General features: G+C 41.5%; 1 protein-coding gene across 13 annotated transcripts in view; it reads left to right on the top strand.

Annotated features, from left to right (window-relative positions):
* Positions 1 to 1,692: 1,692 nt before the first annotated feature.
* BAZ2B (bromodomain adjacent to zinc finger domain 2B) overlaps positions 1,693 to 20,950 on the top strand; it is a 183,149-nt gene continuing 163,891 nt past the window's right edge. For 9 of the 13 annotated variants that reach the window (XM_033165568.1, XM_033165616.1, XM_033165599.1 and 6 more), the window contains exon 1: positions 1,694 to 1,942. The gene's annotated coding sequence lies outside the window, so the exon portion shown is untranslated. Of the gene's footprint in view, positions 1,943 to 4,727; positions 4,852 to 20,950 lie in introns of those variants that run through there. The other 4 variants (XM_033165643.1, XM_033165634.1, XM_033165652.1 and 1 more) reach the window with 3 other exon arrangements.

Here is a 20,950-nt window from a genome sequence, read left to right as displayed (position 1 = left end):
ATTTTTTGGAATACATTTTCCTGTGTAATGAGAAGCTTTTCAGATATCCTTGTTAGACAGGCAGTGTTTTCTGCCCTTCCCCCCCAGTGTTCCTGCATTGCAATCATTGTGCTTGCACTTATTATGTTACAAATGACCGAGGTAAGGCTGACATTCTCATTGCATGCAAAAAAGACCTAGTCTGCCAAGCTCCCCCCCCCCTAATGAAGCAGCTTTGTGAAATCTCTCCATGTGCTAATACTAATGAAGATCCTCCAGCACAATTAAAATCACAGCCAGTGCCTGGAAGAGGAAACACAAAACAATAGTATCTCTCTACATGTGCATATTATTTTGATGTTCCAACCAGCTTTTGTTCAGATCTAATGTTAAAAACCTTCACATTTTAAAAGGCCCTTGACAGTGCAAAGCATCATCAGCAACTTACATGCTCCAGTTTCAGAGTGCAAGAAAACATCCTCTTTTGCAGGCGCGCACAAGCACGCGCGCACACACACACATTCTATTTCTAGTCAAAGTATGTTCTTGGCTGTATTTTTAGGCCCTTAATTTTATAGATTACAGGAAGCAATTCTTTGTTTGCAGTGTACTTTAACCCTGACTGAGCTTGACTTTTGTGCCATGAGAGGAGAAAATGACATGAGTAGTAAACTATTGACTCAGAGGAGTGCCATGTGTTTTGTCACTTTTCCACACACAAAGAAATATTTAATAGTTTGAATCTATTACAGTGGGCACATTACAGTATATTGCAATGGCTCAGGCATATTCCCCCCCCCCCGAAGGTCAGTAGAAGAACTCTTATGATCTCAAGCCTAGGTAATTCATTTCCCTCATATCAGTGGTGTCTTATTTCAAAGAAAGTGGATCAGAGCTGTAAACCTTTGTCTTAAAGTAACTTAATAATAAAAATCCCACGTTGTTGTTGTTGTTGTTATTGATTTGGTTGTAATTTTATCTCCATTGCATAAAAAGAAAATATGGACGGGGGTTATTTGGTAGGTTTACTGCCATTCCACAAGCCCTCCCTTTTCTGCTTCTTGGAAGAATTCTGTGTAGCTGGGGTGGCTTGCACATTCCCTACACCAAAGGGAGTCAACCCAGTCCCTCCCTGCCTCTTTTACATGGGAAACCCTTTCCCGAAATCGTCACATTTAGCTTTTTTTTTTTTTTTTTTTTTAAAGTGATCATTTAACAGCGGGGCTAAGCTAATGGATTTACCTGGTTTTAAAGCAAAAACGAAGCAACCAAGCTCAACTTTTCTTACAACTTGAGGGGGACACTGCTCACTAAATGAACTGAAGGTGAACTTCGAAGAAGTAAGAATAATACTTTTGGTTCCCTCGCAGCTTCGTTGTTTTGTTTCTGCTTTTGGGGGGGGGAGCGTTGGTGGTGCGCGCGGGGAGGGGGGGAAAAGGAATCTGACCAGTCATTTCTTACTGAGGCTGAAATGAGATAAACCATTCTCTCTCTCTCTTTTACCCCCCCCCCTTTCTTTAACAGCAACTTTCATTGTTAGAAAGAGAGGAGCCGAGTTGGTTGACGTCACTTTTGGTTGGTGAAGGCTTCGCCTGGAAGTGAAGCTGAATAAACCTTGAGAAGAGAATCTGCTTCAAGCTGCTGCCGCTCTAAGGAACTAAAGCAGAGACAGAGAGAGAGGAGAGAGGAGAGAGGAGGCACACACACGCAGGCACACACACACACACACACACACACAGAGAGAGAGAGGGTTACACTATCATGAATCCTCCTAGTTAGATCTCCTAGGCTCTTTCTTCACTCCCTTCTTCAGGCTGTTTGGGGGAAGACAGCGTCCCCATCACCCAGATAACGCGCATCCATCTCCTCCTGAACTCTACCCCACCCCCACCCCACCCCACACACAAAAAGAGGTGTGTGCATGTACAGAGGGGGGCCAAGATCTCTCTTCCAAACTGTAAAGGTGAGTTAGAATCGATTTCGGGGAAGCGGAGTGTGTGGTGTTGCCGGCGTGCGGGGTGGGGGGGAAGGCAGAGCAATTGCTTTAAGGTGGAAGTCTGAATTATGGTTGTCGGGTTGCTCTTGCTACTACTGCAAGCCGAGGGGGTGGTGGGGTGGGGAGAGAAAAGAAAGGGGGGGGGAAAGAGTGGGGATGTAAAGGAGACTATGGGGCGGGGGAGGGTATGAGGGGGAGAGAGAGAAAATCCTGGCTCTCCTCGTAGTGTCTTGCGGCGGCTCCCCAAAACGTCTCTTTGTTGCCGGGCTTGACGCGTTCGTGCATCGGAGGGACGTGTGGGGTTTTTTTTTAAAGCCTGTGCGTAATGTATTAATGACTATTATTAGCCCCGGCGCGTCCGTAATAGTACGGCGGCGAGGAGGAGGAGGAGGAGGAGGAGGTCCAAGTCTGGAAAGTGAAACTGACCTTGTGCACTCGGGACAAGGAGGGGCGGGTGGGCTGGCACAGGCGTGCGGGGCTGGGTGGAAATCGCAGCTCTCCTCCGCCGGGCAGGCGCGCGAGAGATCCCCGCAGTGCCAGGCGCTTCCCGCACTACACCTCTTTCTCCGGCGCCCTTCAACTTTTTATCCCCCCCCCCCAATAGCTGGGCAGAAAGTCTCGGGGTTATCCCAACGCTGGCTCAGGGCTTGCAGGCGACCTCCCCCACAAATCGGACCGCTTTTGTGTCTTCCTTGACTGCCCTTTCCCCACCCCACCCCTTCCCTCTCGGATCTTTCTCCCTGGCTTCCTTCAGTCGCCTTGGGCATGACAGCCAAGGAGACCTGGACCCTAGTGCTGTCGTCGCCCTCCTTTCCTTCCTCCTCCTCCTCCCCTTCGCTCCTTTACTTGCCCCATCCCTTATGCTTCCCCCTGCCGGTCGCTCGGAGCCAGGAGAGGGCTTGCCCCCCAGTGGATGGGAGGGGGCGTGAAAGCAGAAAGTAAGAGACCTCTCTCGCCTTTCTCCTCCCCACCTCTCCGATCTTACAGTAAACTCCCCCCCCCGGCTCCTTTCATTTCTCCACCCTCTTATTTGCCTCTATGTTTTTATTTTTTATTTTTTATTTTTTTAATGTTCCACTGCCCCAAGCCCCGCTTTTTTATTTGCGAAAAGCGCGGAGGGAAGGAGGGCGAGGAAGCCAAGGGGGGACCCTCGCCTGGGCTCCTCTCGGCGCTTTGCTGCTTTCTTTTCCCTCCCTCTCTCTTCCTCGTCCCCCTTTCTCTTTTGTGTGCGTTGCTTCCTTATAAAGCCAGAGAAGCAGCTGCAGCCCTTGGCCGAGTTGTTGAAATTTATCCCTTTGTGTATATTACAATATCCTCCATTTTTCTGCCCTCTAAACAACAAGCCTTTCGCCATCTTGGGCATTAAAAAAAAGATTCAAAGTCTTGTGTATGTATGTATATGTGTATGTGTCTCCCTCTCTGAAAAGGGTGAAATCCTTCGCGTCCTGTTGGATAAGGCACAAAGTTTAGGGAATCTAACAGGGTACAGACGGTGACGTCATGTGAAGTTTTTAAAGGGACCCCACCTCCAACGGGGTGTGTGTGTATGTATGTATGTATGTATGTTTGTGTTTGTTGCTTCTATAAAGGTTTCTGGTCGAACAAGTTTTAAGCTGTATTGAAGAGGGAGTGTCTAATTTTAGCTTATTAAAACGTGCAGAAGGGATTGGCATGAGAGGACTAGCCTGTGTATTTTTGCTTAACAGGTGGAGAAATATCTGGATTTATATATATTGTAGGCTTTAATTTCTTTCAGTTTGACCTTTCACTCGTTCACATGCAAAAAAATTTTTTTTTAACTGCCAGGGCATGTCATGTTATTGTTCTTTTTTTTAAAAAAAAACACCACCATATATGATATGGTAGTTCACTGATGGATAAATATTATTTTGCTTTGCAAGTGACTCTGTATCATTGCCAAACGCAAGAGTTGATGACATTCCTTTTAGAAACCTTGCCTCCATAGCTGATGGCAAAGAGAGTAGCAAACTCTTTCCCTGCAACCCCAAAATAAATTCCAAAAATTGTAGGTCTTTTTCTTTTTCTTTTAACCTGCACACTCTTTGTGAATTTAGAAAATTTTGGAGAGACAGGACCTGTAGATACTGCCTGCACTGTAGATTGTGTCCCACATGCTGTTGTCTGGGGCTTTCAAAATGCAGTTAGTATGCTAAGTTCCAAATTACTACCTAGAAAAAAAAAAGAATCAAATTACCTCTGGCTATAAGCTCTTATTGTCTCCAGTTTTGAATAGAGAAACAACAAAAAAGTATTGTGCTTTTAATTTACCTCTCCTCAACAGATACTCTTTTGATTTTATATATAAAAAAAGTTATTTTGATCACAGGGCAAAACTTAATGAAACTCTGAGTAGTGCATAAATAGTAGGATACTTGAACAGAATTCTATTTTTTCATTCTGCTTCCTGTATTTGTTTTGTTTTTCTTTCCACCTATTTACACTTGCATTAACAACATGAAATTCCCTGTGTTTAATTTGCATTCCCTTTGTCTTCATGGGGGGGGGCACACCATTGACTACAATTAGCATGGAAACTAATAAGAACATTTTTAGAACATCAAGATGTTCCTTTCTTCAGTACACTAAAAACTGAATGACAGATTTAGCATATTTTTATGCCTGAGTAGGAAATGTGCCTTCATGTTTACAAAAGTAAACAATTTACCTTAGTGTGTTATTTTCATTTTCTTTTTTAAAAAAAGGAGCCACTTTAGAAAGCCTGGTTGAAATGAAAGGCTGCCAGTTATGTGAATCTTAGATAGAAGAAAATGTTGAAATAGTTAAAAGCACATAGAACAGATGGCTTTAAATTATACATGCAACAAAGGCCTGGAAGATTTGGCAGATTATAAACGGTGAGCAACAGAAGATAAGCAGTTTAAGAAAATGGTAGTTAAGTACATTTGATACCCACACCTATTGTAAACTGTGTGCACATTTTAGTCACAATGCCGCATAATCAATATAGCATGAAATATCACAAAAACCGTAGTGTAGCTGAAAGCATTTTCTGTATTGGATGTGTGTGGTGGGGGTGGGAAGCTTAAATATTTAAGAGGTATGTTTCAGATTTAAGGTTATTTCACACAATGTAAATCTAATCTGGCAAGGAAGAAGCTTTTTTAATGTCTTGGATTTTGCTGATTTTGAAATAATAGCAACTAAAATAAGATACATGCATGTGGTTTTGTGAATCTAAGTGGTGGTGGGGGGCTTAAGGATTTTGGAAATCTGAATTTTTTTTTATTGTTGTGATTTTTGTGCAATTGATAAATATCTCTGTGAACAGTATTTCTCTTGGACCACAGGATTATAATACTAATATTTATCTATTAGCAAAATCAAATAAATATCTGAACTGCTTGCGTGTGTATATTTCAAGAAATTGATGTTAACTTTTAAAGTTCAGGCTTAGTATAATAGTTTGTATTGTGAAATGGTTAAAATCAGTGTTTGCTAATATTGCGTTGATGTGTGTTTGTGTTTCTGTCTATATGTGTCTGATAGAGAGAAAAAGAGAAATGTGAATAATAGTTGGGGAACATAGCTGGAGTTAAAAGGATATTTATACATAAACAGAATAGTGTACCTTCTAGTTGTCTATGGGTTTATAGTAAGATAAGACCTGCCACAAATTGATAGTTTGCGAGTCTTCCTCCCCCCCTTTCCTTTCCTTTCCTTGCAAGACACTTATTAAACATTCAAATAAAAGGGTAATGAAAGCCTTGGATTTCTGGTTGCCTTTACCCTTTTTTCATTTCTTTGTTTGCATGTTTATTATAGAACTGCAGTGTAAAGGAGCAGATGTTTTGCCAAACATCCTGATGTGTTGCTTTTTCTTAGGGGAGTGCGTAACTGTTCCTTCTGATGCATCGACTTGACAGCTGGTTGATTTCATGGAGCTGCTAAGAAGCCATTAGTGGTGTCATTGAATTGAAACAGAACAGTCACTCCCAGCTTGAACTGCAATTGTTAATGTCTTTGTTGCTACTTTTGTGTTCCTACACAAGATGCAGAACACCACAGTTGCAGGAAAGTTCATGCTTTCTTTCTGATCTTCCTAAATGAGTGAAACGATGTGCTGGTGTTTGATTGCATCTAGATTCTAAATATTCTTATTAGCCTAGATCAAGAACTAGAATGACTAGGATTTGTTCCCAGGAGATTTCAGAAATAAAAAATAAAATGTATGACAAATAACGTGATAGGGTCAAAGCATCCTTAGAATCAGTGCCATGCTCCTTCTCAGCCAGTAGTTTGTTGTTAAAATAGGCCCCATCTCGTGCTGCTCTTTATTTTCAAGGGTGAATTCCAGCTTTAAAAGTAATTATCACAACCCAGCACACACTTACAGATCTTGCATGTGGTAGGCTGCGTCTTGATCCAGTGTGATCTCGATCTATAGAGGTTTTTGGTTTTCAAAACTGGAATAGGGGTTGAATGATGTTTAACTTTATTCAGGCAAGTTACCGGTATGCATTTGTGAAGCCAATCAAGTCGATTTTGGTGAGGAGCAGAAGCAGCAGGACTGAGTGTTTATAAAATGTTGTTGAGGGAGGCCCCGATATTTTACTTACTGTACCGTGGGGACACATTTCTGTTGGTCATTTCTGTTGAACAGTTTTCGACAGTGGGCTGTGACCTTTTAAAATAAAATAAAATAAAATAAAATAATAAAATAAATAAAAGTGCTAGATCGGCAAGAAAACTGCTGACAAAGTTAATAAGACAGAGAATTATGTATTCACATTGGAAAGCTGGTTGAAAATTGATCTGCAAATGAGTGTGTGCTCGGATGAAATCAAGCAGTGGAGGGGGATAACATTTCTACAAGACAGAGTTGAGAAAACTGTTTCATGTGCTATTTTTATAAGTTGTGGGGGGAGTTGAGTGAACTATAGTAATAATAATGCATGTTTCAAGTGTTCAAAGCACTCCACTCTACATTATCTCAGTAACAATTAACAATAGGCATGTGTAACGGACCAACCCTGTGCCTGGGTGTGAGCAGGTGCCCAGCACTCGAAGAGTTAACACCCACTCTAGATGACTGGCAGCACAATCGCAGAGGCGGGTCTTTTCCACCTTTTAAAAGGGGAGAATGGCAGTTGGGGCGGTTGTTGTGGGTTGTGGGTCAGGGAGTGAGGGTGAGAGGGAGAGCGGGTTGGAGGTTAGGCTTAGGTTAGGAAAGGAAAACGTTTATTCCTGTTTAAAATTGTATCCAAGCTTATGTACCTAATTGAAGAACATTGTAACCGCATTCTACCTTAACTTCCAAAATATATATAAGTTACCTCAATAAACATATTTTTGTTGTTCAACGTTCGTGATCTCTGGCAGTGCGTCAGTACCTCTAGAGGTGTGGTTGAGGGGAAAAGCGCTAGAGGTTTCCTGAGAGAAAGGGGACGGGTGGCTTATTTACCTAACACACAGAGGACTGGGCAGGGAAGCCAAAGGTGCCACGCAGTTGCCAGAAGGAAAGGGCAAGCTGCAGCAGTTTGGGAACCCAGGGTGGGAGAATCCCAAGGTGGCAGGAGTTTCACTTTAAGAACGTGGAGAACTGAGGTACCCCTAGGACATCTCTCATAATATCATTTTGGGGATTCATTTTAGTCGTCGGTGAACCCTAGGGAGAGACACAGTCAGGGGAAACTTGTTACAATTGTGAGGGCTCTTGGTGGGACGCTGAAAGGGCCCGTCACAGCATGTAAGGGAAGCAAGTCCCCATATTTCAGTTGGAGGCTTGAGGCTAAGAGAATAAAGACTTGCCTACGGTAATCTAATGAATTTGTAACCCAGGTGATGCTCAAATCAGGACCTTCCAGCTCCCTCTGTAAGACTGCAATGCTTAGTAAACTCATTGGGGCATAAATGGCATTGAACTCTGTGAGATTGGTTTCCAAGGGACCATAGTTCAGTGGAAGACCACAGAAGGTCCCATGCTCAACTCCTGGTGTCTCCAATTGAAAGGCTCAACTGTGCAAGGCCCTGAGACTCTGGCGAATCACTGGCAGTCAGAGGCAAAGCTAGGCTAGTTGGGCAAATAGTCTGAGATGGTATAAGTCATCTTCTTGTATAACATTAATGTAACATGCACGGGAATCTGTAGTATGCCACAACGCCACACCAGCTGGATAACTCTGTCAGATTGACCTTTTCTACTTAAATTTTATTTTCATAAAACTTCAGGATGGCACTTTGAGTCATATGTACTATTTTATTTCTTAAGGTCTACTTCATTAGGGTTCTGACATGGGTGTGTTGCAGCCACTCCATTCTAATCCACTTTTGCCTCCCTGTGTGCTGAATTGATATTTTAAAATTTTATTAAATTTCCATATTGTCCTTCATCTGAGGATCACAGTGTATAAATACACAAAAATACACACCATAGTAACAAACAAGACCAATACCCACCGTACAGCTTAAAAGGCCATAGATTGTTTAATAAAAAAATATGGAACGCTTCATGAATTTGTGTGTCATGAATAACATAGGACATAATAGCTAGTTAGCTCATCTAAAAATAAACCTTTTTTTGTAATTGTTAATATATTAACTGCCACTTCTGTTCATGCACTTATAAACCATTTTTCTGTAAAAATTACAATTAAAAGCACCACAGAATTACCCAGTGGCTTGGTTTGCATATAATGGGAAGCTAAAGTTAATGGCTTACTGGGAAGGAGCAAACATGCTGGTGCGTGCTGCCCAGATTATGTCTGCCACTCCCATTTCCCCCTTTCCACATCAGGAGGAAGCAGGCCAGAGTGCTGGCTTAATGTTACTTGGGAACCAACTCCTGTGAGTTGTTTTAAGAGAAACCATCTATGAGCTCTGGTTTGCACATAGTGTAAGCCAATGCTCTGGTTTGTTTTTTCCTAGAGTGGGAAAGAGAAAGGGGAGAGGGCGTGATTTGAGCATCCTGCACCAGCTCATTCCCGGTAAACCATAGTTTGTTGAACTCTGGCTTACTGTTACATGCAAGCCAGGCTGGTTTTGTATGAGTAGGCGGTAAAATAGCATTTAAGGTGAGTAGTTTCCTGAAAAGGAAAATAAATTTCTGTGATGTGCTCAAGGTTTTTTGTTTTACACGTTAGACCTATAGTTTTCACTGATGCAGTTGTAAGATCGAGATCAAATTATCCTTTAAAATAACACTGTCCTATCCATTCTTCCTTATTGTGTTCATATTGTTGCAAGTGTGACTGTGTGTGCACAAGGTGGAACAAACATAATAACATTTTCCTCCATCTGCTTCTGTGCATTCAAGTAGTCCTTCCATATTGGTCTAATTGGCCCTTTCCATTAATTTCCTACATATAGATACAAAACAGGGTAACCAGATGCATACTGTTTTGTTTTGTAAAATATAGGGCTACTATTCAGCACAGAGTTAAGCAAGTGTAAATGGAGCACAGTCTTAAGCATTCTTACTCTAAGCTTAACTTGCTGTGTATTACCGGTAAATATGTTTAGAATTGCAATCTTAAGTGACCTTTCTGAAATTCGACATTCTGTTTTTTTTTTATCTGCTGGGGTACTATTAGGAAGGAGTGTTTTCTGAAATCACTTCCAGCTTTAAAACATCTACAGCTCAGTCCTACGCATGTTTTCTTATTATTAACTTTCAAGGCCCTTACTTCCAGGTAAGCATTGATGTACAGCAGTCATAGGATTGCAATCTTGTTCTGCTTAAAATCTGGCATATTTTGTTACAGAGGAAGCTTTATTTTAATATACAATCCTTTCTAAAACCTACCTCTATAAACATGTCAGTATTGATCTTTCTTTTCTTTTCTTTCTTTTAGCATCATAATGTAGTAAAGGTAACACAAGAAGCCATAAGTTAATTTCTGAAATTTCTACTCTTGAGGATAATTGAAAATAACCCAAATGGATTCAGTACAGTTCCTTATTAGCAGTCACTGGGCCTCTTAGTCTTGGTACGATCAGAGTAATGATGGATTTGCAATTATATCTGCTGTGTCCATATTCCTTTAAAATTTTAAGATGGAAGAAAAGGAACATGCATAGATGGCTGTAAACTTTAAAAGATTACCACTCAGTTGGAGATTTTGTCATATGGCCAGGTTTTTTTTGGTGGCCATCATTCAATGGTGATTAGAAGGCAGGTTGAGATAAATATACCTATTGAGATTTAATGGTTTGATTGCTGAATATCTAGATAGATGTGCATAACATTAAAAGTAAAACTACTACATCCACACTTCTTTTCTAAATGTTTCATAAGGAGGTTGTCTCTTTACATACAATGGAGCACATTCTCCCTTAATATGTGAAAGATGGGGACTCAAATAAATGGAGACTCAGAATGCATGGTTGTTGTTTTTTTTTTTTAAAAAAAACAAGCTGTTATGCTGGTGGTGGAGAAACGTTTGCACTGAGATATGTGCACATTTACTAAGGTTAACATTTGTATTTGTAAGAAAATATTCAGAAAGGCTATTACAGCTGCAGTGTTCGAACAAATCTGTGCTGTAAGCAAAACGTGCTTAATTCTTTTCCTCTGACGGGAAATTCAGCTTGAAGATAATTATTGCATTGGTCCAATGGATGTGCAGAGACATAATTGTGTGTTTTTAACCCTGTTTTCTGTTCTTACACTTTTCCACAAGCATGCACTCATTAATCAAAGACGCTGCACTCCTGCTGAGGGCGGAGAGGTTCATCAAATTGGCAGCCGGTTTGGTGCAAAGAACGGTGTACTGAAGCTCTTAACGCGCTGGGACATAAATAAATCTAAGGTCTTTGTATGCAAACCCTGGAGGTTAATACTGCATAATTCAATGTCCTGTCTTTGTTTTTATGATTGATGTTTTTAAATGTTTGAAGCTTGATGCAAGTCTTCTACTAGGTCAGGGCTGACAATCTGATTGGCTGATGCCAAAAAAGAAAAAAGGGGAAAAAAGCATTAGGCTGGCAAGGAGACTTTGAGTACGCTGCAGAGATTTTGATTCCGCCCCCCCCCCCCTCCTGGAAGATCATTGTCATATTGCCCGAGCTGTTATAGGAATGTTTCAGTGATTGACAACCCCTGCTGTGATAATGGACCTAGTGCATGAAATGCCAATAGTTTGGCCCTATTTGTTCTGAAGCTTACTGCTATTTGTATCCTTAACAGAGCTAACATGTAGAACAAGGAAAAACTACTGGGATTTCTCTGTAGAAATAGTGCTGGGATTTGGTTTTAACATGAATTGGTTGCATATTCATAATTTAAGAACAGCTGGTTACAGGCAGCGCACAGTCATTTGCAAGCTATTATAGATGGTTCGACTCGCACATGGAACCCGGTCTTGAGCTCAACTCCCCCACCCCACTTATTGATCAACTTGCATTTAAAATCTGGTCACTGCTGTCAAGGAGGCCTTTCATTTCAGCTGCGCTTGCAACATACAAGAGGTTCCATTTTAAAATATTTAATTTTAACTAAATGCTGAAGAAAATGATGAAGTGCAGGCTTTGAAGAAACAAGCTGCATGGATCAGTAGTGACACAAATCTTAAATGCAAAAAGGCCTGCTTATTGGAAACACGTTTCTGCAACCTTCTGAGTCCTTTGATTGCTTATGTGGTTAAGAGCAAGGAATCTGCTGGATTTAGTCAAGGTTACACACTTGACTCCACAGCTCTTAAAATACAGTGCAGCGCTTTTGTGCTTATGCCACACACAGAGATTTTGCTTGTGTTTTGTGGGCATGTGCACATGTGTAAATGAAATGCAGGGAAGTGCTAGCTAAGAACAGGAGCGGGCAGATTTCAGGCTTCTCAGGTCTACTTCATTTTCTACTAGAACCCTAAATCTACCAATCAGAGCCTGCTCAAAAGACATACAATTAGAATTGAAGAACAGGGTACCTCTGAATACATTCTGAACCTTAGAATTTGTTTTCAGTGCCAGAACTATATGCATTGCAAAGTCTGCTCCTAATTAGCTTTATTAATATTCACAGCCTAATTTAGGTAGAAAATGTCATTTTGTTATTGGTGCTGTTAAAAAAAAAGGAAGTCAGAAAGCCAGCAATGGACGGTGGGGTGGGGTGGGTGGTGATCATAGGATCAACGCTGGTGCGTTGCTTCTGCTTACTGGGAGGTAGGGGGAGAGGTTGGTGCAGTGCAAAAGCACGGTGGCATGTTTGCACTGCGCTGTCATTACTGCTTCCTCTCCCCTTTCCCCCTACCTCCTGGTAAGCAGCAGTGATGCAACCAACCAAAGGACAGCTGAGAACTCCCACCGTACCACATTGTCTGCTGCCGCAGACACCCTTGCTGATCTACTGCAAATCACCAAGTGATCAACCACTTGGACCCAGTCTACGTTCTGTCCACCCCTACTAGGCCTTCCATGATTAAACCAATAAACTGGTTGAACTTTAGTTGTATCCTTATAATTAGTTTGAATATTGTAGCCTGGGTTTTTTTTTGCTTTTAAGGAATTCAAAATAGTACTCGTGTGTATTTTATTTTAACTTTTTTGGGGTGAAATTCCTCATTACTCAAGTTAACTGTGTGTGTCATTCCCCACCCCCTACATAAGTGTGACCCTAGCTAAAAAAGCATTCCAGTTTATCTGATATTCTGATTATGCAATTGTTGGTTCTTCCTAGGTCAGCTGATAAGCGGCACTTATGGGGTAGGCTGCCATGGTAAATGGGAAAGTCTAGATAACAGGTGCAAATTTACAGTCAGGACTTAAACCATGGGTCTGGTTTGTTTCAGTGGGATTTACTACTTAGTAATTATGTTTAGGGTAGCATCCTTTCAGTGCAGAGTGCAATGCACATTTTGGATATTTTAATTTGACAGTTTGATGTAACTTTGGGGGAAGGACCTACTTTCTTGAAGCATGGAAAAAGTCCTTTCATACTGAGCTTCTCTTTGTGAAATAATGAGCACAAGTGATATCCTTTTATCTCACAGACTTGGGTCCAGAGTGAGGTGGGTAGGAGCATCAGTAATCTGACATAGTACACAGTAGAATGAAAATCCCGTACAATACACTGAATGCCAGCAACTGTTATCTTGCCAAGTATGCTTCATGTGTTTAGGAATCTATATAAAGAGCCGACAATAAAACTATAAATATCATTTGCTGCTGGTTGAAAGTGAAGTTCCACATAGGCCAGTATTGCTGGCTCTGATCTGACAACTGTGTTTGTTGCTGCGTGCATTCTCTCAGTTTTGCAGGAATTTATGTCTCTGCAGATTCTCTTCAAACTTTGTGAAGCACGTTTCAGGAGAGGAGGAAGTTTTAATCCAGTTGAGCAATGAACTCCAGGTCTCAGGAAGTGTCCGTGCATTTTTGCTGATATGCTTAGGTGTTTTATAGGACAGACAGTCGTTCTCAGTGCAATCCTAAACATGTCTCCTCAGAAGTAAGCCCTATCGAGTCCAATGGTAGCTACTGTTAGACGAGTGGATGTAGAATGTGCAGCCTAAATTGTCAGCTGAGCACTTACATATTCATTATGCATAAAAGCATTTTGCAACCTTGTCTGGTTTTCAAGAGCAGCTTTGTATAATGTTGCACAATTTCCTATTCTGGGTCACATTACCAATAATGACCTGAAGTTCTCTCTTCTGCTTTACCCATACAAGTGGCTGCCAGTCACTCCTGGAGGGAAAAACAAAACAAAACCCAGCCCTGCCCTTTGACTCACTGTTGCAGTTAGAGGAAGAGCCAAAAACACAAGTGTTCAGAGATCAGTAACCAGAGCTCAGACAGTTCTGGAACTGTAAAGTATCCATGGCCTCTGTTTTTAAACCCACTGGTAGGTGGGGTGTTTTAACCCTTCCCCAAATTAAGTTGTCTTACATATACAGTGCCTACTATATATGTTTTTTCTTCAGTAACTGTCTTTTCTGGAGCGATTATGTAAGGTGAAGGCCTCCTTTCTCCCCACCCTTTAGCTCTGATCAAATTTGGAAGCGATGGGAGTGAAAAAACAACAACCAAGGCTGTGCGCACACTCCCGTTTGCTCTGTATTCACTATGCTTTCACTGCTGGTTTGGGAAGTAACATAACGTTATCAGCAGTCCAACAGCTTGACCTCACCCCCAAAGCCACGCTCCTCCATGGTCCCCCGAGACAGACAGATGCGTTCTGATGTACTTTCTCCTCAAACCAACTTTGATCTGAATTGAGAAAAAGAACAACCTAGCTTTGTTTTAACTCAGTAACGTGGGCACTGCTTAAAACTTGAAAGAGTTGATCTGATCTTCAAATCTGTTTTGCTCCTAAAACATGTCCTTGCGTATTTCAAGTGCCAAGGTGTGATAGCCTTCTGGACCCTCCAGATAGAGTAGGCTAAAAATGTGACATGTGAAATATTGCTTGTTCTAAGAGGATATTCACAGAACCACAGCAGGAAGCTTCACACTGGGGATAGCATAAACCATGTGCTATATGTGATTGTGTGGTTAGTTTCTAAACGCTCCCCTCTTTGGAGCTGCCATTTTTATTGTTATTTATTTACTCAAGGTGGGTTATCCCTACTAATAATACTTACCTTATGTTTGCAAAAGTTAAATTACCAGATGTGAATAGCAGGTGCCAGTTAACATGAACCATTCCTTGGAAAAAACCTCATTGATTCACTAACATAATTTCTAAACCTAAAAACTTCTGCTAGAATATCTTCATATATCACTGATCTAAAATTTCAAGCATAACCTTTAGGACTTTACTACAGTGTGCACTCCATCCTACTTTTAGGAGTAGACCTTAACTTTGTAGTCTACGGGCCAGTTAAGTTAGAGAACATCAATTTTTATTTACAGTGGTGCCCCGCTAGATGAATGCCTCGCTAGACGAAAAACTCGCTAGACGAAGGCATTCGTCTAGTGGGAGGCTACCCCGCAAGACGAAAAAGTCTATGGGGCTGCCTCGCAAGACGAAAAATTTTTGTCTTTTTTTTTCGTCTAGCGAAAGCGCGGCTGTCATTGCCGCTTCGCTAGACGAAAAACCCGCTAGACGAAATTTTTTGCAGAACGAATTATTTTCGTCTAGCGGGGCACCACTGTACTTTTATATCATGTATGTCATCATGAACACGCTCTGGCTTAACAGATATATGCATTTCTAGAGATGTACAAAAGCATGGATCCTGCATTTCCTGGAATGTGTTCCGAGTACCATGCAGGCTTGAGAGAATGCCTGTTATTCTATTTTGCTTTTCCAGTAAATTTCTTCAATTCAGGTGAAAAGGCAAATCAGTTTTAAGCTAATTCAGCTGTGCACATAAAGCTTTGCTTTGGTGTATGCTGAATGTATTGGAAAGTGAGAGCAAATGAGGGACAGTGTATGCACAAATGCTTGTCAGTCCCTCAGATCACTCCTGGTTTGATCTGGTAGAAAACCTGCAGCACAATCTGGAGGAAGATTGCTCCCAGGTCCTGCGAATCAGCTGTGCTGTATTATTTTCAATGTGTTCTTAATAGCAGGCACTGTAACTCTCCAACGGTTTGGCTTCACCCCCGAAGGCACACTCTTCCATTGTCTCCTGAGACAGATGGATGCCAACCAGTCTTAATAAATCCTCTCTTATGTCTATTTCCCAGCCCACTTGGCCCTTTTCTTTTCAAACAGGGGCTGAAACATATCTTCTAGTAGAGACCAACTATGTATGGGCCGATTCCCCCTGAAAGATAAAAGCTATGTAATATGTCTGATATCTGAATACATTGTGTTCTGAAGGCTGCATTCTGTTACTCAGCCTTAACACTAAACATGTTGGACATTGTCCTGCTCTAATATGTGTAGATTTGATTAAGTTTTCTCAGAAGTCAGTAATCTTAAATAGGGGGAGATCCTAGGCAGGGACAGGTTTTGTTTAATGACTGTATATACCACTGGAATTGTTGCATTACTGGATGACATAATATACCAGATAGCATTATGCTAAAATTATTCATAGAGTAATTTTTATGGGACAGAGAAACCAGGAATAAGTATAAGCTATGAATTCTCCCCTGTTTTGCTGATCAGCTGATTTACAATACAAGGAGCAGGTACATGTCTGTGGACAGTTTCACTTGGTGTGTATTAAGCTGCAGGCATAGCCATTTCTGTGCTATCCACACACATGTCATTGGATGTGTCAGTCAGCATGGCCAACAGTCAGGGATGATAGGCGCTGTTGTCCCAAGAATATCTGGTGGACACAACATTGGCCAGCCCTCTAAGAAGAGAAGGTACAAAGTAGGGTGTTATTATTAATACTATATTTAAATTGGTGACTCTGGACAAGCTGTTTGCACACTTAGTCAGAATGTATAGAACAGGGGTCAGCAAACTTTTTCAGCAGGGGGCCGGTCCACTGTCCGGGCTGGACTATATTTTGGAAAAAAAAATGAACGAATTCCTATGCCCCACAAATAACCCAGAGATGCATTTAAATAAAAGCACACATTCTACTCATGTAAAAACACGCTGATTCCCGGACCGTCCGTGGGCCGGATTTAGAAGGCGATTGGGCCACATCCAGCCCCCGGGCCTAACTTAGTTTGGGGACCCCTGGTATAGAAGAACAACAGTCTTGGATTTGCAATTCAAATTAGGAAAGCAAAGCAAAGCACCAATCCTAAACATGCTTACTCCTACTGAATAGTGAGGCCAACACATGCATAGGATTGTACATTAATGAGTCTTAAGAATTAAACTTGTGATGTTTTCTCCCATTGGACTGCTTTGGGAGTTATACTGGTGGTCAGGAAATAAATGAAAAAATGACCTAAGAACTGAACATTCATGTGGATTTCCAAGAAAATATCAATGGCCAGATTCTGTCGGTTTCTGCTGATGTAGATTTGTGTAGCTTTAAGCTTCTACATCAGTGTTTCCCAACTTGGGTCTCTTGCTGTTTTTGGACTACATTGTAGACACCTTGGGAGTTTCATATATAATGGTCTTATTTAATGGTTATTCTGTTTTAAGATTGTACCTGAGGATGTAGCTATATTCTGAGAGCAGCAGGAGTAGAATCAAGGGCTATATGGGTTTTAAAATTTCTAGGCGATTGTGTTGAATGATAGGGTAGCCAATATGGTTCACTCCAGATGTTGTTGGACTCCAACTCCCATTAGCCCCAGCCAGCAATGACTATGAGCGGCTCACAGTGCAACATTTTCCAGAAGACACCATGTTGGCTACACTTGATTCTGCCATGCATGGAAAGATTGGAGTAAAGGTTTAAATTTCTGAATGCATATACTTCGGTTTAGTAGCACTAATGTCTTCACACCTGGGCATTTTCTATTCCTAACGGGGTGGGAGATACAGCACTCAACATTTGCAAGCCTGATGAATGAAAAAAAAAAGGACAGATTTTCTTTTAATCTTTAAAATGAGCTCTTTAAAAAGAAATAACAAGAAGTTCTTTAAAAATATTTGCTGTCAACTTTCAAACAGCTGCCTATTGATCTTCAAAAGTTCATGAGTTTGAGAACCGCAGCTAGAAAGTACAGCATGTTTGTTCAGCAATATTTGTTCAGCAATATGTTTCTGGAGCAACAGCAGTGTAGATTTCAGAGATTACTTCTCATTTGCCAGCCTACCAAGAGCTTATTGTTTCTGTATATCATCGCCTTGAGTCCGAGGTTGGACTGCTTGTGTTAGGGTGCTAGTGTACAGAGACAATCTGAACAATGCCTCAATCATTCCTAGCTCAGTCCACCTCTCTAAGAGGGGAAAACCTGAAATTAATGGTAGCAGTGAAACAGCCACAGCTTATTTTGCCCTGTTCTTCTGGTCCTTTCAGCCTCATTATTACCTGCCGTGAAGCAAAAGAAAAGTCCTCCTGGAAGGGTGAATGAGCAAAGGGACCAGTGGAGCCTTGTTGTGGAAGAAACCACACCTGTGCCCACCCAACCCCCCCTTTTTTGCTGCTGGAGACGTCTTGAAGGAGTCAAGTATTATCTCCAGGCTTGATGTCAGCCCACCAAACTTTATGTGAAATGTTTGTGCGGTAAGGTGTTGTGCGGTAAGGTGCGGTAAGGTGTCGGAGGAAGACCCAGTTCCATATTTTGGGTCAAGTTGGAAGGATAACAGCATTATATGTGTTACCTCATGGTAAAGCCAGGAGCCCATTATTTCATAGTACACTTTCCTTCCAGTCCTAAAATCATAGATATTTCAGAGCAAGTGCCACTGATTTCAGTGCATTTTTTATGTCCACATAATCCTGCTTAGAACTGGAAACTCCATGCGTTGTTCTACTGAGTCATTCACTTAGGTTAGCTGGCTTAAGATCAGAGAGGGTTTTATTCGATAACACAAAGTTGTTTTTTTGAAAGCTAATATTTTCTTTCCTCACTAAAACTACTTTGTACAATGTTACTTGATGCTACCCTTGGTTGCCACGGAAACTGGAAACTGTAATAAAAGCAGGCATGCAACTGACAGTTTTTCGTCCTGTTTTCCTGTGTTTCTTGTTTCCCCTTTTCCATGGAAACCGAATTCTTACCTTGGAAAAGAAGTTTAAGGCTTGGAAGTGATATGCTTATTGGGCTCTACCTGTTTCAACTTCCAAAAGGAAGCTGAGAATGCGGGTTGTTGTTTTTGCGTGTGTGAGTTTCGGCAACCGGCGGCGAGAGAAGAACGTCTAAAGTGGTAGTTTGTCTGGGAGCATCCCTCAACGCTGCAGGAGTCAAAAAGCTGTCATCTACATAGCGATTTTAAAAATCATGGGGAAGGCAGTCCCTCTAGGAACAAAATATATCTTTGTAGGTTCCTACTGGTTTATGATAAAAAAAACAGTGACAGTTAAAATATCACTTAGGACTTTTCTAACCTAGGGTGCTTTCAGACTAGCTCTCTTCTTAAAAATTGACATCATAGGAACGTTCAAAATATCCCTATGCTGTCAGACCATTAGTAATGTCTACTGGGTAGCTGTGCCTCTCCAGGGTCTGAGGCTGGGGCAGCCTCCAACATTACCTGAAACTATCTGTTGTTTTATTTTTATTTTTTTATTTCCTACCTTTCCTCCAAAGAGCTTAATGTTGCCGAGATTATTCTTCCCCTATCCCCATTTTATCCTCACAGCAATCCGTGTGAGGTAGACTAGGCTGAAAGAGACAGTGAATGACCCAGACTGAGTGAACTTAAATGGCTTAGTGGGGTCTTAGACCTTGGTCTCCGAGATCCTACTCCACACTCTGACCACTGCACCCCACTGGCATTTTAGCTGGGATCGAACATAGGTTTTTTCCTGTATGCGTAGCATGTGATTTACCAGCATGGCCCACTGAGCACGGATGCTAGGATTTGAATGTGCCACCTTCCAAAGCACTTGGCTCAACAACACTGGCTGCCCCACCTTGATGCCCTTCTGAAGCCAGGTAAAGTTAATGAACTATTCTGAGCCTTCCAGACTATGTTGCTGCCAAGACGTTACTTTCTGTTGTTTTTCCACTTTTCAGGTCTGAAACCTTTTCCCCCCAGCTTGCAGTACAATGCAGTGCCAACCTTTCAAGTGCAGACTGGCAAAGTACAATTCACTCACCTAGCATTGAGGAGCGGCATGTGACACATTTAGGGATGGGCTTGGCGAAGCTTTACAGTTTGTCTGCATTTCTTGCCGTATGTTTGCTCAGTGTACTGCCACTGTTCTTCTGCAACCACGGAAAATATGCTTGTTCTTCCTCTCCATGCTGCTCTTTTGGGACACATTATTAGGGAAGTTGGAGAATTCTGAGAGAAAACAGGAGTGAGAGTTGCTGATGTTTGCTATTCTCGGTTGTTGTTTTCGGTCCACAGACAATACGTAATGGTTGACGATTTCCCCCAATTTGTATTGCATTTCCTTTGCATTGAAATGAGTGGTGTGGAATAGTGTAGTTGATTACATAATCAGTTCCGCTGCAGCAGACAGCAAGACTAATTATGGAATGTTTGTTGGAAGCTGAAGTGCAGTGGAACGAAAACAGCGTTGTGTTCAGTGAGCACGAGTTGAAACAGAAACTGTTGCCCCTTTTCAACCACATTTACTGTGGATGCATTGTTTTGCCAGATGCACGTCTCCCAGCTTTGACATGTGGTCAGTGGATGATGATCTCATCTTCTGCAATATGACTGGGTGTCAATCCTTCTCCGTGGGTATTACTGATCTTTTCGCGGTACCGTATAATTTTACCAGCATATTAATCATATGTATGCAGCTTGTGCCAAAGCCTTCTCCTTTCCTGCCCATTCCTTAGATTGGTAGGTTAATCCTGGCATGTGTCTGCAATCAAGATACAGCACACGCATGGGCAAGTTCAGCATTTTCACAATGGAGTTGGCAGACGGAAATACATTACTTTGTGAGGGCTAGGAGATGGTAGAAGCCTAGTAATGCTTTACAGCTGTGAGCTGAAATGGAAGAAGAGTTGCCTGGAGAAATTTCCTTGAACTAGGAAAGTTATTTATTATTCATATTCCTATACTTGTTTTGTTAAATCAAAGGGACTACTTTGAAACATTTTCAGGTGGCTATAAAAACAGCAGTAACTGTAGCATCATGTGTGAGAGTGAGAGGGTGTAGTTGTCCCATATCTAAAGGCTATCATAGTAATATTTAAATATCTGCAGTTTTGGAGCCCAATTTAACCTTTTTTTTAAAAAAAACAACATAAGGCATTTAAAATAGATGTAGTATATTTGTAGACATTTTTATGTGTGGGTTTACTATTCTAAGTGTTTGGACTGCAACTAATGACAGCATTGATGTCAGTGCTAGTTGTATGACACAATGGTTTGCATCAGCATTCCAAAAGTACTTAATGCTGGTCCTCAGAGTTTCCATTCCCATTCCCTGGATGGGAAAGAATGAGTTAGAAGTGAGTGGCGAGGAAAAGATTTCAGCAACCACAGTCCCTTCTCTTTAACATTAAAAAAATGTATTTATTAGATTTATGTCTTGCTATAGGCTTAGGGCAGTTCACAGTGTG

The sequence above is a fragment of the Lacerta agilis genome, chromosome 1 (assembly GCF_009819535.1).
Source record: "Lacerta agilis isolate rLacAgi1 chromosome 1, rLacAgi1.pri, whole genome shotgun sequence".
Lineage (NCBI taxonomy): Eukaryota > Metazoa > Chordata > Lepidosauria > Squamata > Lacertidae > Lacerta > Lacerta agilis.
This window is presented reverse-complemented; position numbering and strand designations above follow the sequence as displayed.